Source organism: Dasypus novemcinctus, chromosome 21, assembly GCF_030445035.2.
Source record: "Dasypus novemcinctus isolate mDasNov1 chromosome 21, mDasNov1.1.hap2, whole genome shotgun sequence".
Taxonomy (NCBI): domain Eukaryota; kingdom Metazoa; phylum Chordata; class Mammalia; order Cingulata; family Dasypodidae; genus Dasypus; species Dasypus novemcinctus.
In genome coordinates this window covers 8,159,101-8,178,411 of record NC_080693.1, presented here as the reverse complement: position 1 = coordinate 8,178,411, position 19,311 = coordinate 8,159,101, and the positions used below count along the sequence as shown (strand labels likewise).

Sequence of the window (19,311 nt, the reverse complement as noted above, 5' to 3'; positions counted from 1 at the left end):
CACATCAGCTCCCCTGAGTTGGTCTTTTTATTTGATTTTTTGTTTTGTTTTGTTTTATTTTAGGAGGCAGCAGGGTCTGAACCTGGGACCTCACATGTGGGAAGCAGGCACCGAACCTCTGGGGCCACATCTACTCCCTGAAGTTATCCTTTTATAAGACCTCAGGGTATGGTTTTGAGGTCAGATTAATTTTTCACTAAATTGAAAATTTTCCAAAGCCTTTGCTGGGGGAGTGCTTAACCTCAACTTTAATTATACCCAGGTGATTGTGTTGACCTCCTAACTTAACCTATCCTAGATTTGATATTGAATGACCAGGTTCATACAGCTGAGGCTTACCTTTGACAGGATGGTAGATGAATCCTTCCTGCAGGTATCTTGCATGGCTATAATTTCTTCCTTTTTTTTCCTTCAAATTGGTTTTATTCACACACCATCCAATCCATCCAAAGTGTATAATCAATGGTTCTGAGTATAATCACAGAGCTGTGATTTCATCCCCACAATCAATTTTAGAACATTTTTATAGCTCCAAAATGAATAAAAACTCCTAGAATCCTAGAAATTGGGGAAGTCAAGCTTTTGATGCTCTTTGAAATTCTCCTGTCTTCTCTCTCTATGTCCTGACATAGCCTAAATCCCCTTCTGTAAGAATATTTCCTAAATCTTGTTGAAGACCCAGTGGGTCTTGCAAATATTTCAATCTTATTTAGATTTATAAGCCTGATTACTCAGATTTTTGCCAATTGATTTACAGAACTGCTGGTGAATGTCAGTATATCTAGATAGACAAAATTATTTTAAAAGAAAAAGAATGGAGAAAAAAATCCTCTCAAGCTAAAACAGCAGCTAAATAAACCCCAACATACCCTAGGGCACTAGATTTCAGGGCATTAATACTTGTGTTACTGTAAACAATCTGGACAATCCCAAAAATAACAGCACCCACCCACACTCTTCACCTCTAAGAAAGCAAGTGTCTTCATTACACTGCATTTTAAGTAAATAGAAGTAATTCATTTAAGAGAAAATTTCTCTCCAAGCTTCCCGTGAATTAAATTGTATTTATAACTAATTCCAAGCATTTAACAGAACTGTAGAGGCAAAATATCCTCATAGATTTCAAAATTCATATAAAATTAAATCATATATGATACATTTTGGGGGAAACAGTGTAATACCTATTCATCTTTGCTAAATGATTGTATGTTACTGTTTCAAAGTGCTTTAACTAAGGTGTTTTAAGCATTTAACATTATTCTGTCAAGTTCTATTTTGATGGTAATTTTTCATTGTAATTTGTTTAGTTGAAGACAGTTTCCAAAATCAATTTGGTAACTTAAATATGTATTTTTATTAAGGAAAAATAAAGTAGTTTTTCCTGAAGTAAAATGCCTGATTGTTATGGAACGAGAAAGAAGAAAATGTAGGACAAAACCTCAATAGATACAGAAAGTGACAGAAGGTTCATGGCATAGGAAATTATGGTCAAAGATGGGAAAGATTTAATGGGTCTATGTATAAAAATTTTAAAAACCTTACTTTCAAATAATATACTGATGAAAAACTGAAACTTGGTTTTCTCTCTATTAAGGTGACATTATTTCTTGGTTTATTGGTCTGTTTTTGTTTGTTTGAGTACTCAGGTTCAGAACTGACACCCAGATGTCCTATGTGGGAAGCTGGTGCTCAGCCACTGATCCACACCAGCTCCCTTGAGTTGGTTTTTTTTCATTTGTTTGCTTGTTTGTTATGGTTGTGTTTTTGGAAGCTACCGGGGATCGAACCTGGGAACCCATGCATGGGAAGCAGGTGCTCAACCACTTGAGCTACATCAGTTCCACTGTTGGTCTGTTTTAGGAAGACACTATAAAGAGTTTTTTTCTGAATAATCAGTGTAAAAGGCAGAAAGTCTGTGTCTTATCAAAATAACTACTTTATGTTAACTTTTTCATGCTCATGGTTAAGAAAAATATTCTCACATTTTAAAGAACTAAGTCTTTTCTTAACTTTAGCTGAGCAAAAAAAAACCACATTTCTTCACAGTAACCCATTTTCCTCTTTAACATAATGTTTAAATCTCACAACTTTTGACATTTTGCTTTTTCAATGTCAAACCCTATGGAATATCTTTTTATTTCAAACCGTTGCAACTAATATTTTCTTTCACCTTTCAAAAAGTGAGGTGCTAAAAATAAAGTTCATTTAATAGGTCATGAATTACATGGGAGGTCTTTAGGAAGTATGACAAATTTTAAAATAGATTTTTAACCCTTGGTTGGTTAAATTTGTTAGGGTAAAATATTAATATAAATAAAGTTTGTATAAAATTCCTTGAGACTTAACAATGTTCTCACTGTTCATGCTATGTCATGATAATGATCTTGATATAAGACAAGAGTATGGTATTGTTAGTCATGGTTTTAGTTATTTTTAAGATATTATATGTCACAGAAAAAGAAAACAAATTTCCTTGTCAGTTACATTGTTTTACTCTGATGTTTCTCTGACAGCACAAGCAGTCAGGTACATGTCAAAGGTTCATCATCAACACGAAGTGTAAAGGTGAAACAGAACGAAACTTCTATTATGGTCTGTAGTTGATGTCCTCAATACAAATTAATTGTCAAATGTTTTTATTTCTAAAATTAGCTTCATTTAGAAAATTCTCATAAGAGATTTAGAGCCAGAAGAAAAAGAAATAAATAGAATCCAAATTGAAAAGGAAGCAGTAAAACTTTCACTATTTGCAGATGATACAATCTTATATGTAGAAAGTGCCCCAAAATACACAACAAAGCTTATAGAATTGATAGATGAGTTCAGCAAAGTGGAAGGATATAAGATCAACATGCAAAAACCAGAATTTCTCTACACTAACACTGAGCAGTCTGTGAATAAAAATATTTCACTTACAATAATAACTAAAATAATCAAATATGTAGCAATAAATTTAAGGATGTAAATGACTTGTACACGTTATTTAAAAAAGGAAATCAAAGAAGACCTAAATAAATGGAAGACTATTCTATGTTCAAGGATTGTAAGAATAAATATCATTACAATGTCTATCCCACCCAAACTGATTTACAGATTTAACACAATCCCAATAAAAATTACAACAGTATTTTTTATTGAACTGGAAAAGCCAATGATGAAATTTGTTTGGAAAGTCAAGTGGCCCCCAAAAGCCAAAAACATATAGAAAAAGAATGAAGCAAAATTGGAGTGATCACACTACATGACTTTAAAGCATACTATAAATCTACAGTGGTCAGAACTGCATGGCATTGGCACAAGGACAGACATCCTGACCACGGGAACTGAACCAAGAGTTCTGATACAGACCCACAAACGTATGCCCAACTGATATTCAGCAAGGCCACCCAGCTCACCCTACTGGTACAGAGTGATGCTGGGAGAAATGGATATTCATATCCAAGAGAATGAGAGAGGATCACTATGTCATGCCCTATACAAAAATTAACTCAAGATGGATGAAAGACCTAAATATAAGAGCCAAGAGCACAAAGCTCCTAGAAGATAATGTAGAGAAGCATCTACAAGATCTTTACTAGGAAATGGTTTCACAAACTTCACACCCAAAACCAAGCAATGAAAGAAAAATAGGAACTCCTCAAAATTAAAAACTTCTGTCCTTCAGAGGAGTTTGTGAAGAAAGTGAAAAGGCAGCCTACTCAATGGAAAAAATATTTGGGAACCACTTAACTGTTAATGATCTAATATCCAGCATATAGAAAGAAATCCTACATCTTGAAAATAAAAAGACAACCCATTTAAAAAATGGGCAAGAGACTTGAATAGACAGTTTACCAGAGAGGAAATTCAAGTGGCTAAAAAGCACATGAAAAGATGCTCAGCATCACTAGCTATGAGCGAATTGCAAATCAAAACTACAACGAGATATGATCTTAAACCTATTAGACTGGCTGCTATAAAAAAACAAACAAACCTAAAATACAGAAAACTACAATGATGGAGAGGATATGGAGGAATGGGAACACCCATCCACTGCTGTAGGAATGTAGAGTAGTGCAGGCATTGTGGAGGACAGTTTGGCAGTTTCTTAAGAAGCTAACTATAGATTTGGTATATGATCCAGCAATCAAACTACTAGGTATATACCCAGAAGAACTGAAAGCAGGGACATGAACAGATATATGTACAGTAATGTTTATAGCAGCATTATTCACTATTGCCAAAATTTGGAAGCAACCCAAGTGTAAATAACAGATGGATGGATGAGAAAAATGTGGTATATACATACAATGGAATATTAATCAGCTGTAAGAAGGAAAGAAGTATTGACACACACAAGAAGAATGAATGTTGAAGACATTATGTTAAGTTAACTAGTCACTAAAGGACAAATATTCCATGACCTCACTGATATAACCAAACATATTGAACAGACTCACAGAGAGTCTGAAAAACAGATTACCAGGAGACATAAAGGGAGTAGAGAGTGGTGAGCCAATCCTCAATCTGGGAAGAACCTATGATAAGGTGAAAGGTGGGGGTTTGGCAGTGGATGGGGGTGATGGTGGCACAGGAATTTGAGAGAGTGAGCATGACTGGAGGGGTGGGTTGGAGGTCTCTGGTTAAAAATACAATTGTAGGAATGTTTTGTTCCTGTTTCTTTGTAATTATTGCTTAAGAGTTACCTCTTGAAAACCTCTTTCTTACTTAAATGTGCCTTCTCTCTAAACCAAACTGAGCAAATAAACACACTACCTTCTCCACCCTAGAATGGGACATGACTTCCATGGATGAGCATCCATGGCACCAAGGGATTAATACCAAGCACAACCAGTGATGCATTTGGAAAAAGACCTTGACAAAAAGGGAGAAACATCAAATACACAAGGGTTTTTTTTTGCCTAAGAGCTTTTATATTGAGTTGGGGGGTGTCATTTAGTAGTTACACTCATGCATGTCTCAGGCAGACTGCACTAACTGCCACTGTAAACAAAGCCTCAAATAGGGGTGCTGCTGAGGGCTCTGGAGCCCTCTGGACAGCATAGGCAAGGACAGAATCTCTTGAAATCATTATCATGTTGTTGGGCCTTATCTTGGAATATGAGAACCTATTTCCCCAATGTAACAGAGTTAGACTCATTTATAAATGTCCTACACAAGGTTCTTCTATCCCTTTTACTTGAACCTGTAATTAGCACTATACCCAATAAATATATGTCTCAGAGACTTAAATGTTTGGTCTGTTCATATTCCAGTTGAGACCTGAAACTCAGTAGAATTGCAGCCAACACCTGCTCTCCAGTCCATCAGATTCACTCAGGACAACCCACAAAATGATAATGATGAACAACCCCCATCCCAGAAAAACAGTGACTATCTAGAACTGAAAGTAAAACAGTTCCTTCCATCTGCCTCATAAGATCTAAGCCTCCTCTCAATCTGCAGCAGAGCCGGCATCATAACAAAGTCCTCAATGTTAAGGAATGAACAAACATTAGGAAGGAATGCAACCATAAAAAAGTAAACTATTAATATTGTAGCAATGGAGGAACATGTAACATTGATATAAAGATAATGGTTACCAGAGGTTCTGAAGGGAGGGAGAGGGAGTAATAGGTGGAACATAGAGCATTTTGGGGACATTGGAATTAACTTAAAACCACAATGTAAACTAAAGACTTTGGTAAGTAGCCGTCTGTGATAGGCTAATGTATGAAGTCAGCCAGGTAATGGTGCCGAGCTGTTTGGTCAAACAAGCACTGGGCTAATTGTAAGAGAAGAACATTTCATGGACTTTAATCATCAGTGAGTTGATTGCACAGATGGCTGGTTATATCTACCATCAATGAGTAAACTGCCATCAGCAGTGAGTGATGTGTTGTCCAATCAGTTGAAGACCTTGAAAGGGGAAGTGATTTCAGGATTTAGAGACAGAAATACCATCTCTACTTCAGACAGTCATTGTCTCCTGGGAGTTCATCAAGGACTTCCACTGGAGGCCCTGGTTTGCAGCCTGCCTTATGGAATTAGGACTTGTGCATTTCCACAGTCATGTGAGACAATATTATAAAATTTCGTATTATTTTACAGATATCTCCTGTCAGTTTTGTTTCCCTAGAGAACCCTGACTAATATACAATGCTTCAATATTTACTCATTAATTTTAACGAAACTATCACCAAATTGTAAGATATTTTATATAGGGAAAGATGGGGAAGGGAAGAGGGCAGGATATATAGGAATCCCTTATACTTCTGATGTAACTTTTCTATAATCTAAAGCCTCTTTTCAAATAAAGTTTATTATATTTTAAAAATAAATAAATTTAAGCCTAGATTGTATTCTCTTACAGCAATCATATTTGTTTCTGGATTTTGTTATTTTCATATTCTGAGATGCTTTTGTTCTTTATGCATAATTCAAAGTTCCCTAAAACTTTAGGTGTCTGTGTGACACCTAAGACTCAGTGTTAAAATTATCTAGCTCTGAAGGTGCTGAAAAATCAGCATTAATTCTCAAAAGTCAACTGCATACAACTCTTCAAGAAGCTACAGAAAGGATCTAAGTCCAATCAATAGGTGAATGGGGCTGATATGGTTAAAGATTAAAGTGAGTAAAAATTCATTGTAAAAGGAGCTATTATCTATATATTGGAACTCTGATTTCTATATGAGACCAAGGAGGGAAGAGCTATTTTATCAAAAATCTAAACTTTCTATTGCACAATATCTGATTTAACCCATCAAGTCAGTTTATTTAGACAACCTAACTCAACTTTATTTGACATAGAATCTAAAATAACAGATGAGATCTTAGTATTCTGTACAGGTTTCTGTAATACCATGATGCATTTCAAAGTGTTTTAGGCATAAAATGAAAAAGTATTTGTGAAATCCCTTATGGGACTAGAAAGGGATAGCATAGAACTGTAAACGTCCCCATCTGAGGAATTCCTGCTATTCTCTCAATCTTACTGAAACTGTAAGTTTAAAAAAAAAACACCTTTACAAGAACCAAATCTAACATCCACTCCTGTGAGCAAGAAGATTATCCTCATTTAAACTTATAACAGGGAATCCTATGGGAAGAATATCTAATAGGGATGAACATTGCCTCATAAAAGAGAATATGCTAATGAGCCAAGACCTCAGTCTTAAAGCTTGCAATTATAAACCTTATTTTTGGAAAGACAAAACTAAGTCTAGGGAGCAGGTGTAATTCAGTGGTTGAGCCCCTGCTATCCAGGTACAAATCCTGGGTTCAATCTCTAGTACTGCCTTGAAAAAAAAAACAAAAAAACTAGGCTTAATTTTAATTGATGCCTAACAGACACAACCATGAAATCTCCTTGTTACTCAATATGGCTTAGCCCTAAGTCAAACTCTGCAAATTAATTCACTACCTTCTCTCCTATGTGGGACATGACTCCCAGGAATAAGCTTCCCTGGCACCTAGGGATCAGAAATGCTTTCAGAGAATGATCTTGATCAAAAGGGAGAAAAGAAATAAAAGAAAAAGTTTCTATAGCTAAGAGATTTCAATTAGTGTCAAGAGGTCATTCTGGAGGTCTCTGTCAGATATAAATATCACAAACTGCCACAGTATGCAAAGCCTCAACAGAAGTGCTCCTAAGGGCCCTTGGGACACCCAAACACCATAATCAAGCTACAAAATCATATGAAATCAACACCCCCTCAGACCTGGTTATATTCACATATAAATCCCCTGATCATAATCCTACTTTTTAATTTAAACCTCTATTTTTCAATTTACTTATTACTTCTCAGAGACTTAAAGCCTTGGATTATTCTTGTTCCAGCTGAGTCCTGAAACCCAGGGGTTCTAGTCCCTTCAAGAATGAGAACCTGCAACTCAGGAAGACACCCATCTGTATGCAAAGCAGTTTCATTCCTCTAGCCCATAGTGTCGATGCCCCTTTTCAGCATGAAGAAGTTCAAGCATTCATTGCCCAGATATCCCTCAAGATTGAGAAATGGACAAAGAAAATGAGGGAATTGTAATCACAAGCTAACAAATATTATAGTTGCTGAGTCATTATTTAAATGCTTTTTAACTTTCTGATATATTGTAATGTAGCCAGAAGAAATTATTTGGAACTGTTGTAACTCACTGAACTTTACCCCTTATGACTTGCTTCTTTGATGATGATTCTATGTTTTATAACTGCACAATCTTTTCCCTTTAATTAGCAAGTAACAGGATAACTTGTCACTGACCCAGCATGTATGCCCTTATTTTTGTCTGTAACCCTGGAGTCTGATACTCCTGACTCAGACTTCAGCATTTATTAATGAAGAAATACAATTCAGCCCAGAACTGACCAAGCGAGTTCTGATCAAAGTTGGCCTGTGCCTAATATATGCAATAGCCTGAACCTTAAACTTCAAATAAGCTAAGTATGCAATCAGTCTGTACCTACTAGAGATTAAACTATCTCTAACCTCATTATCTAAATCTACCTGTCTTTGTTTTAATGTTATAAAACACTGAAGTTTTCTCCAGTTCAGAGAGATAGATTTGTGTTGGAGATTTGGACCCAAAGGGTATCAGGAATGAAAGAAAGAGAAAAGGGAGAAGGAAACAGAGAAAGAGAGCGAGAGAAAAAGAACAAGAGAGCTGGGATCAGAGGGTCTGCAAGTAATAACTTCTCAGACAACTTTATTGTTTACAAGGGGCTCTCTATATACCCCAGTGTATGTGACAAGAAGCAGGAATATGTAGCCTATGTGCCAATAAGCAGTAACACATAGCATATGTGACATCAAGCAGCATTACCCATAGTCTAAGGAGTTTTAAAAAATCTTATCTCAAGGTACAAAGTCTAAGTGTTCTATTCACTACAAAATGTATGTGCTCATCTTTTCTTTCAGCCTTGAACAGCTTCATCCCATTTGCTGGGAACTCTTAATTACCACATTCCTTAGGTTGCAAGCATAGCCAGGGAGGCAGCACTAGCATGGAGACAGCATGTCTCTCCTTGTGTGGCCACTATGCCTCAGTTTCCAACACATTTGGGGACTGTCCTCCTGTCTTTGTTAAAGAACCTTTTTCTGTTCTCAGAAATCCCAGTGCCACTTAACTGACTCTCGTTCACAGCACACAAGGACTCAGTTTTGTGCAGCAACAGATAGAAACTGTAAATGCTGTTCTATGCAGAAGGTTGGCAGAAATGCATGAGAGATAAAGTAATGTATAACAGAGGTAGACAGTAATAAATTTAAAGATTTTGAAATATTGTTTTGATTTTTAAAAAGTCTGGAAATTGACAGGACTTACAAAATGGGAATGGAGTTGAGCTGGCTCATAATAATTAGATGGAAAAATAACCAGAACTGAAACCATAGGAGTGAAGCCAACTAGATTCCAAGGTAGGTTCCACAGGAAAGCACCACTTGACTTTTCTACTAAAGTCCTGTACTCTTCATCTTGTTCTTTTCTGGTTAAAAATCTCCTCTATTTGTCTTCCCTTTATACAAGGAGGAACAGTTCATAAACCTAATCAGAATTACATTTCAAGGGACACCCTGATTACAGAGCCGCTAAAGCTGGCCAGGCTTCATTCTGTGGGACATGCCCTGTTCACTTTGATTGAATTTATCGTACATTTAAAATTTTAAAATCTCATAAAATTTTGCAAACATTTTGTATCCTTTATTAATTCAATAAATACTTTTTGACTGAATTCTTTGTACCAGGAAATTTCTGGATCCTGGAGATTAAGTAGGGACCCAGATGCACTGGATCTCTATGGACAAAAAGCTAGAATGCTCTAGAAGAAATATATAATTTTTTAAAAAGGGAGGGGGGAGTGGATGTGGCTCAAGTGATTGAGCACCTGCTTCCCACAAGGGAGATCCCAGGTTTGGTTCCTGGTGCCTCCAAAAAGCAAAGACAAAGAGCAAGCCTTGTGACTATAGAAGATTCTTCGTTTCATACATTAATTCCCACTTGTTAATACACTTTAATGAAGAGCCTTTTCAAGTGTTTTCTCCACCTTTCTACTGGGCTTTTTGCCTTTTTTATTAATTTGTAAAGGTTATTTCTATATTAAGGCTGAGTCCTTTCTTGGATATATGGACTGCAAAAGTATTTTCCCACTAGTTGGCTTGAATTGCACTTTCTCCATATTGTCTTTTGAAGACTAAAATTCCTTCTTTTTTCTTTTATTTTAGCACTGTTTTAAACAAATAAATTTTATTGGCACATATTAATAAAGCATAAATTGTTCCAAACGGATTGATGGTATTCCATTTAATCACATATTGGTGCATTCATTACTTCAGTCATTTTAGAGCACTTTCATTATTCCAATAATAATAATAATAATAAACAAAACACCCTAAAAAACTCATCCCCTCTAAATCTCTCTATACTTCTCATTCTGTACAAAGCTGGTATTCTTTTTCTTTCTTTCTAGTATATTTGTATTATTATTTTGCAAAAACAGCCTTATATATGCAATATCACCCACATTCATGCTTTACATGAGGTTTCACTGTCTTATGAAGTCCCATGTTACAGTTTTTAGCTTTCCTTCTAGTAATACACATGACCTTAGACTGGCCCTTTCAAACACTGTCATACCCATATAGAGCTCAGTTAGTTACCAACACCATGATGAACTTCTATTCATTTCCAAAGATTTACAAATAACCTTTTTACCACTGATGCACACATTAACCCTCAGCTTTCCATTCTCTACCCTCATTTTCTTTTCTGGTGACTTATATTCTAATTATTAACTTCATGAGTTTACATTTTATATTCACTTCATAATAGCACAATCATACAATATTTGTCTTTTTGTATGTGGCTTACTTCATTCAACATAATGTCCTCTAGGTTCATCCATGTTGTCATATGCTTCACAGCTTCATTTCTTCTTACAGCTGCATAATCCATTATGTGTATACACCACAGTTTGTTTATCCATTCATCAGTTGATGGACACCTAGTTTGCTTGTAACTTTTGACAATCATGAATAACGCCACTGTGAATTTCAATGTCCAGATGTCTGTTGGTGTCTCTGCTCTCAGTTATTCCAAGCACACACATAGTAATGATATTGCCAGGTAACATGCTAGGTCGATATTCAACTTCCTTAGGAGGTGCCAGTCATTCCTCCACAATGGCTGTACCATTCTGTACTCCCACTAACAGTGAATAAGTGTTTCCATCTCTCCATATCCTCCCCAACATTTTGTTTTCCAACTTTAAGAGTGGACAGTGTAATAGGTGTGAAATGATATCTCATGTAGTTCTGATTTGCATTTCCCTAATTGCTAACGAAAAATACTTTTTTTCATGTGTTTCTTCACCATTTGTATTTCTTCTTTGGACAATTTTCTTTTCAAATTTTTTGCCCATTTTTCAATCGGGAAGTTTGTCTTTTTACTCTTGAGTTGTATAATTTCTTTGTATATCTTGGATATTAAAGTCTTACTGGATATGCGACTGACAAATATTTTCTTCCATTGAATTGGCTGCCTTTTCACCCTTTTGACAAGATCCTTTGAGGTGCAAAAGTGTTTAATTTTGAGCCAGTCCCATTTATCTATTTTATCTTTTGTTGCTCCTGCTTTGGGTGTAAAGTTTAAGAAACTACCACTGGTCACAAGATGTCAAAGATGTTTTCCTGTATTTTCTATTAGCACTTTTATCATTGTCTCTTTTATATTTAGGTCTTGACCCATTCTGAATTAATTTTTGTGTAAGGTTTGAAATAGGTGTCCTCTTTCTTTTCGCTATGGATATCAAGTTCTCCTTGCACCAAGGGAGTAGACTGTTCTGGCTCAGCTGGGAAGGCTTAACAGGCTTGTCAAAAATACTTGATGATAGATGTGAGGATCTATTTCTGAATTCTTACTTTGTTTCCTTTGGTTAATCTGTCTTTATGCCAGTATCATGCTGTTTTCACCACTAGCTTGGTAATATCTTTTTCTATTTTTAAAAAGATCTATTTATTAATTTATTTCTCTCCCCTTCCTGCTCTCTGTGTCATTTGCTGTGTGTTCTTCTGTGTCCACTTGCATTCTTGTGAGCGGCACAGGGAATCTGTGTCTCTTTTTGTTGCGTCATCTTGCTGCATCAGCTCTCTGTGCAGTGTCACTCCTGGGCAGGCTATGCTTTTTTTTCATGGGGGGCGGCTTTCCTTAGGGGGTGCACTCCTTGCACGTGGGACTTCCCTACATGAGGCAGGACTTTTATTGGGATTGCATTGAATATGTAAATCTGTTTGGGTAGAATTGACATCTTCATGATATTTAGCCTTCCAATCCAGGAACAAAGTCTGTCCATTTATTTAAGTCTTCTTTGGTTTCTTTTTGCAATGTGTTGGAGTTTTCTGAATATGGGCCCTTTATATCTTTGCTTAATTTTATTCCTAAATATTTTATTTTACTTACTATTATAATGGATTTTTTTCTGATTTCCTTCTCAGATTGCACACCAGTAATGTATAGAAGCACTATTCATTTTTGCATATTAATCTTGTATCCTGCCACTTTCCTGAACTTGTCTATTAGGTCTAGTAGCTTTGTTATGTATTTTTCAGGAGCTTCTAGGTATACAATCATATCCTCAGTGAAGAGTGGAAGTTTTACTTCTTCCTTTCTTACTTGGGTGCCTTTTATTTCTTTATCTAGCCTTAATTGTTCTAGCCTGAATTTCTAGTACAGTATTGAATAACAGTAGTGACAGTGGGCTTCCTTGTCTTGTTCCTGATCTCAGCAAGAAAGCTTTCTACTGCTGCGATCAGCTCACAATAGGTCTACACGAAGGAAAGTCAGTATATAACTTAAAGAAATAAAGGACAGAGAGAGAGACTCAGAAGAGGAGATAAAGATAGGGCCAGGGGACTTATAGCTTCTGAAACTGAGAGCCTCAACCCTAGTTTACACATCGTATTTATTTGGAAACTAATGAGCAGCTATTTGCTATCAGAAGTGCAACATCATCTACAGTAACAGGAAGGAAATGCAACATCATCTACAATAACAGGAAGCAACAAATAGGTAAGCCAGTTTCCCACAACATTCTTTCTTTCACCATTGAGTACCGTGCTAGCTGTAGGGTTTTCTTATATGCATTTTACCATATTGGAAAAGTTTCCTTCTATTCTTATCTTTTGGGTGTTTTTATCAAGAAAAGGTGCTGTATTTTGACAAATGCCTTTTCTGCATCAATCATGAAGATCGTGTGATTTTTCCTCTTCAATTTATCAATGTGGTTTATTACACTAATTGATTTTCTTGTGTTGAACCACCCTTGCATACCTGGGATAAAACCAACTTGCTTGTGACGATAATTCTCTTAATGTGATTTTTTTATTTGGTTTGCAAGTATTTTGTTGAAGATTTTTTTGCCTTTATATTCATTAGAGAAATTGGACTGTAATTTTCTTCTTTGTCATATCTTTATCTGGTTTTGATATTCAGGTGAAGTTGGCTTCATAGAATAAGTTTGGTAGCATTCTTTCCTGTTTAATTTTTTTTGGAAAAGTTTGAGCAAGTTTGGTATGAGGTCATCTTTGAATGAATGGAAGAATTCACCTGTGAAGCCATCTGATCCTGAACTTTTCATCTTTGGGAGGTTTTGGGGTTTTTTTAAAGATTTTTTATTTATTTCCCACCCCTCCCCCATCGTTGTCTGCTCTCAGTGTCCATTTGCTGTGTATTCTTCTGTGTCCGCTTGTATACTTGTCAGTGGCACCGGGAATCTGAGTCTCTTTTTGTTGTGACACCTTGTTGCGTCAGCTCTGTGTGTGTGTGACAGCACTTCTGGGCAGGCTGTACTTTTCTGTACAGGTGGCTCTCTTTGTGCATGGAGCTCCCCTATGTGGGGGCACCCCTGTGTGGCATGGCACTCCTTGTGCACATCAACATTGCATGTGGGTCAGCTCACCACACGGGTCAGGAGGCCCTGGGTTTGAACCCTGGGTCTCCCATGTGGTAGGCGGACGCTCTATCAGTTGAGCCAAATCTGCTTCCCTTTAGGAGGTTTATGATGACCATTTCAATCTTTTTACTTGTGATTGGTTTGTCGAGATCTATTTCCTCTAGAGTCAGTGGAGGTCAGGGGTTCTTATCCTTTTTTGTTCCACGGATGCCTTTGCCAGTCAGGTGAAAACCATGAATGCTTTCTCAGAATACAGCAGCAGAGTTTTTGACACTTAACATTGGCATGTCTTTAAATTAAAATTTAGGATTATTCAAAATTCCTTCAAGCTTATCGACCCCCTGTAATCTTCCCATGGACCCTTGGGGGGGGTGTCAAACCCTTGTTCAGAACCCCTACTATAAGTTCGTGTGTCTTCTAGGAATTTGTTCCATCTCATCTACATTGTCTCGTTTTTTGCACACAGTAGTTCACAGCATCCTTTTTTGATTTCTCATTTCTGCAGGGTCAGTGGTAATGTGTCCCTCTCATTTCTGATTTCATATATTTGCATCTTTTTTGATTAGTACTCTTCCTAAGGATTTGTCAAATTTGTTGAACTTCTCAAAGAACCAACTTTTCATTTTCATTTTGTTGATTCTCCCTATTGCATTTTTTATTTATTTATTTATATTTGTTTATTTTCATTCATTCATTCCCCCCTTCCCCCATTGCAGGTTGCTTGCTCTCTGTTCTCTGTGTCCATTCACTGTGTCTGTATTTACTTTTCATTTATTTCCTCTCCCCCTCCCCTTTGTGCCTTGCTTGTATTCTGGTATCTCTGTCCATTCACTGCATGCTGTTCTGTGTTTTTTTTTGTTTGTTTGTTTTTTTTGGCTTATCTCCCTTTTTTGTTGTGTCAAATTGCTGAGTCAGGTCTCTGTAGCACTTGGGGGCAGTGGCACTCTGTGGTGCTTGCAGGCTGGGCAGCACTCTGCAGTGCCCGAGCCGGCAGCTCACCACAGTGTACGGAGGAGGCTGCCTTCAAAGGAGGTCCCAGGATACGAACCCAGAGGATCCCATATGGTAGATGGGAGCCCAGCTGATTGAGCCACAGCTGCTTCCCATTCCCTATGTTTATTTTGTTCTTGATTTCATTTATTTCTGCTCTGATCTTTACTATTATCTTCAGCTTGGTTTGGGGGGTGACAGGAAAGGGAGAGAAATAAATGAAAAAAATAATTCTATATATAAGAAAACAAAACCCATCTAAGGGGGAGCAGATGGAATGCAAGTTGTTGAGCACCTGCTTCCCATGTTCAATCCCAGGTTCTGAAAAAAATCAAAGATAAACAGCATGTTTGGCAGTAAAATATGGATTTTATATAATCACAGATAAACACAAATACAAGTAAATATTGTATCAGTATGGCAAAAGCAAATACACAATCATTAAGGAAAAAGTACCAGAATTGTAGGGTATTATCATATCATTACAAGGTATAAATTCCAAGAAAAAAATAGCAAATTAAAATTGAAGTGCACCTATTTGCAAGCTTTTGTAAACTGACAGAATTACAACATGTGAGAACCAAACCAACATCCCAATAGGAGATTCTGGGATGACTCTCTCAGCAAGGGATGGAATGAAGAAAAATTATCAACAAGGAGGAGAGACTACTTCATTATCATGAATAATATATTTTACTTAATGCACACTTGTCCTTAAGCCATCTATATAAAACATGGCAAAGAGAAAAATACACTTCTTTTTCATGAACGTAAGGAACTGAAGGGGTGAGGCAGGAGAAGGATATGTAGGAGGCAACCATGGTCATCCTGTCAGCAATGAAGCAGGCTCTAAGAAGAGAGAAAGAGGAGGCAAAGTAGAAGGGGCTGGATGAATACGGGAAGTGAAGGATGGAAGTAACAAGGAAAGGGAGAAGTTAAAAAAGGCCACAAAGCTTTGGCCTGAACACATATCAGGAGGGAAATGCTGACTATGGAAAAGGGAGAGACCAAGAAGGAGGAGTTTGGGGGAGGAGTCTAAAGTTTGGCATTGGCACATTACACACAGAAGTGGGATGTCCTGGATACAACTCTGTGTAAATCTGGATTGTGTGGAAAATTGGGTTAGATAAAAAGGGTTAGTACTCATGCCAGGACAGATGGAACTTAAAGCCAATATCACATGACCAACAAGTGAATTGATTTCTGGAGAAGGAAAGAGGTCCAAGTATGGAGCCCTGGGGAAAACAAAACTAAAGCTGAGGAGTTTTTGGAAGAAAACACAAACCAGCAGAGGAGACAGACATGGAAAGACTAGAGAGTCCAGATGATAAAAAGAAAAATGAGAATGTGCTGAAACAGAAATAAGTGAGGGGAGCACTAGAAGAAGTTCAGAGGAACCATCTGTGCCAAATGCAGCTGATGCCACAATTAGTGGGATGTGAAGGATCTTTTGGGAGTGAGCTTTCCTTTTCTATCACTCAGAAGAAATGAAAATGTGTCCTTATATGAAAGATACCTGTAATACCTTTAGCTCATAATATGCTAAACTTGAAGGGTCCAAATATCCACACCAAGAGGAACAAGAATTTTGTAACATTCAATTTCAATGGATTCAATGATAAAAAAAACAAACAAATAGGGAACTATTGATCCACCAAACAAGAAAGAATCTCAAAACAGTTATTTGAGCAGATGATGCAGGCCCCAAAATGTAAATTCCAATTTATTTCATTTTTATGAATTTTAAGATGTAGCTAAACGAATGTATGTAGATAGAAAATAAGAATGAGAGTGAAAATGTTGGGAGGTGGTTATTGATTGATGTGTATAGGGATTATTTTCCAGATTCTTGGAAATGATTCCTATCTTGATAGGGCAAGTGGATACTGTAGGTGAAGGAGATGAAGGGTTTGAAAATTTTGACGTCATTTGGTTAAGAACAAAACATTTAACTGTATTTAAATTTTACACCACTTTTAAACAAGCAATAAGAAAGAGAGAGAGAGAAGACTGCTCATAAGAGTACAATGGAGATAGGCACATTTTATTTTCAGTATCTTTCCCCCACTGACCACTCACTGATGAGCAGCTGGGCTGTCAGTTGCTTGTGGGTTCCAGGCAGAATGCTGGGGAGTTCTCTGGGGTTTGCTGTGGATACATGGTTACCGGGCACAGTCCTGTGGTGCCATCAGTGCCACGGAGGGCCTGCAGTGCTCTGTGGGGCTTGTCTTTTGGACGATCCTAGGGAAGCTTTGAGAGGTGGTGATGGAGTGCAATGGCACTACTCCACACCTCACATTCCACAGCCTCCTGGAGGACTCGGTGGCATTTCAATCCTTCTTCAGCCTTCTGGTGTGTCTCCTCCTGTACAGACTTGAGCAGTCTGTTAGGAGCTGGCTCTATATAAAACATGAAAAGCAGCTTGCAGACACACTAGCTACACTGATGGTCAAGAAATGTCAACTTCTTGATAAGATGAGTGTTGCTAACAGGAGGTATGCAGAGACTAAGTCATCCTTAGAGGAAGCTAGGCTAGAGAAAGTGACTTTAAAAATGCCCAGCCTTATTGATACCTACAGAAAGGCTAACGGAACGACAGCAGTGTTGATGGAGGAATTAACTTCAGTTGTCCTAGAACTACAGGAAGAGAGATCCAGATGTTCCAGACAAGAAGAAATGAAGAAGATGCTGAAAACACTGAAGGCACAAGAAGAGGTCCTGAGGACCACCAGATCACCAGGTGCTTTTCCACACTCAGTGTGTTTGGGATCCCTTCCCCTCCCTGATGGTCCCTCCTCCAGCAGTGGGCCTGGGTCCATCCGAAAGCAGCACTGAGCTTCTGCTCCCCTCAGGCCTGCAGAGCCACCAGGCAGGAATGACCCTTTCCAATTCTTCCATCGGAGGGTTTTTGAGGGCAGTGGATCAACGGATCTTGCTCCATAGGCTGGGGATCTTCTACCTTCACCTCCTGGACACACAAGTGATTTCCCCCATAGTCAATTCCTCCTTCAATCACACAGTTTCAACTTGAGGAACACACCAGAAATATGGAACTTTCTCTGTACAGAAACTCAACATGAAAGAAAATACTACTACTGACAAAATTGTTCATATACTTAAGAGACTTGTGTATATGGTTATTATTTATTAATCTGTTCTTATATTTATGTTACAATTTTTGTGTTGATCTTATGAGTATAAACTTTCTTTTATTCTAATCTATGTTTTACATATGTAATTGTAAGTTGAACATATATGCAGTTGTCATGAGTTTTTTTAAGACAAAAGCATTATAACATGCAAGAATATATTGCCAAGAAACCTGAGTTATAAGTAAAACTTAATAGATGTAAATTTTAAAATTTTAATAGATGTAAAATAAAAATGAGATTTTCAGCTTTCTTGGGAAGAAGGTAAAGAGTATACTTACAAATAATTTTACAAAATTCAATGGTCTATTTGAAAAGAATAAAGAATAAAAATTTAAAAGTTATATCTTTACATGGAGCAGTTTTTATTCCCATGCAAGAGTGCTGCAGTATGTGTTGTATAAGCAGGAAGAAATCCCTCTTGGACAAGATCAGCAAATCTACACTCCCCATCCCATACCCATCTCTCACTCTTGCTTTCCATCAATGACACACCCCCATGGAAAGCTGAGGGAGCAGCAAGGAGCTCCTCTCCCACAGAGACAGCTGACATCACTAAGATAATAATTCTAGTCATATATAATGATGCTAGTCACGAAGCCCTGAAGAGAACTCAGGAACAGGCCTGACCCATCGCACATATTCATGGTATAGGAAGGGCTGTGCTTGCCCTTCGGTTAATAAAATTTCATGCCAACCACGGTATTACCTGGGATACTCTCTCTGCCTGGGATTGGGCTTTTATTTCTGGAGATCTGACTTCAGGACCATGTGCTACTCACTATTGAGGTAACCTACCAAATCCTCAAGCTTCTGAAAGTCATTCCGAGAATTTTTACCCTATTTCACATTGAATACCTTCTTTTTTTTTAAATTTTATTATGATTTTTTTACTTATTTCTCTCCCCTTCCCACCTTCCCCCAGTTGCCTGCTCTCTGTTTCCATTCACTGAGTGTTCTTCTGTGACCATTCTAATCTTATCAGTGGCCCCGGGAATCTGCATTTCTTTTTGTTGCATCATCATCTTGTTGTGTCGGCCCTCCATGTGTGTAGCACCATTCCTGGGCAGGCTGCACTTTCTTTCATGCTGGGCGGCTCTCCTTACGGGGCGCACTCCTTGCGCGTGGGGCTCCCCTCCGCGGGAGACACCCCTGTATGGCAGGGCACTCCTTGTGCACACCAGCACTGCGCATGGGCCAGCTCCACACGGGTCAAAGAGGCCCGGGGTTTGAACCGCGGATCTCCCATGTGGT

At 37.7% G+C, this 19,311-nt stretch overlaps 1 long non-coding RNA gene across 10 annotated transcripts in view; it reads right to left on the bottom strand.

The window, feature by feature from the left end:
- The window catches only part of LOC101431679 (uncharacterized), a 287,514-nt gene that overhangs the window by 219,153 nt on the left and 49,050 nt on the right, over window positions 1–19,311 (bottom strand). For 7 of the 10 annotated variants that reach the window (XR_011646723.1, XR_009182245.2, XR_011646725.1 and 4 more), the window contains one exon: window positions 340–468. The exons of the other annotated variants lie outside the window; for them this stretch is intronic. This is a non-coding gene — a long non-coding RNA (uncharacterized lncRNA). The remainder of the gene's footprint in view (window positions 1–339; window positions 469–19,311) is intronic. 10 annotated transcript variants of the gene reach the window in all.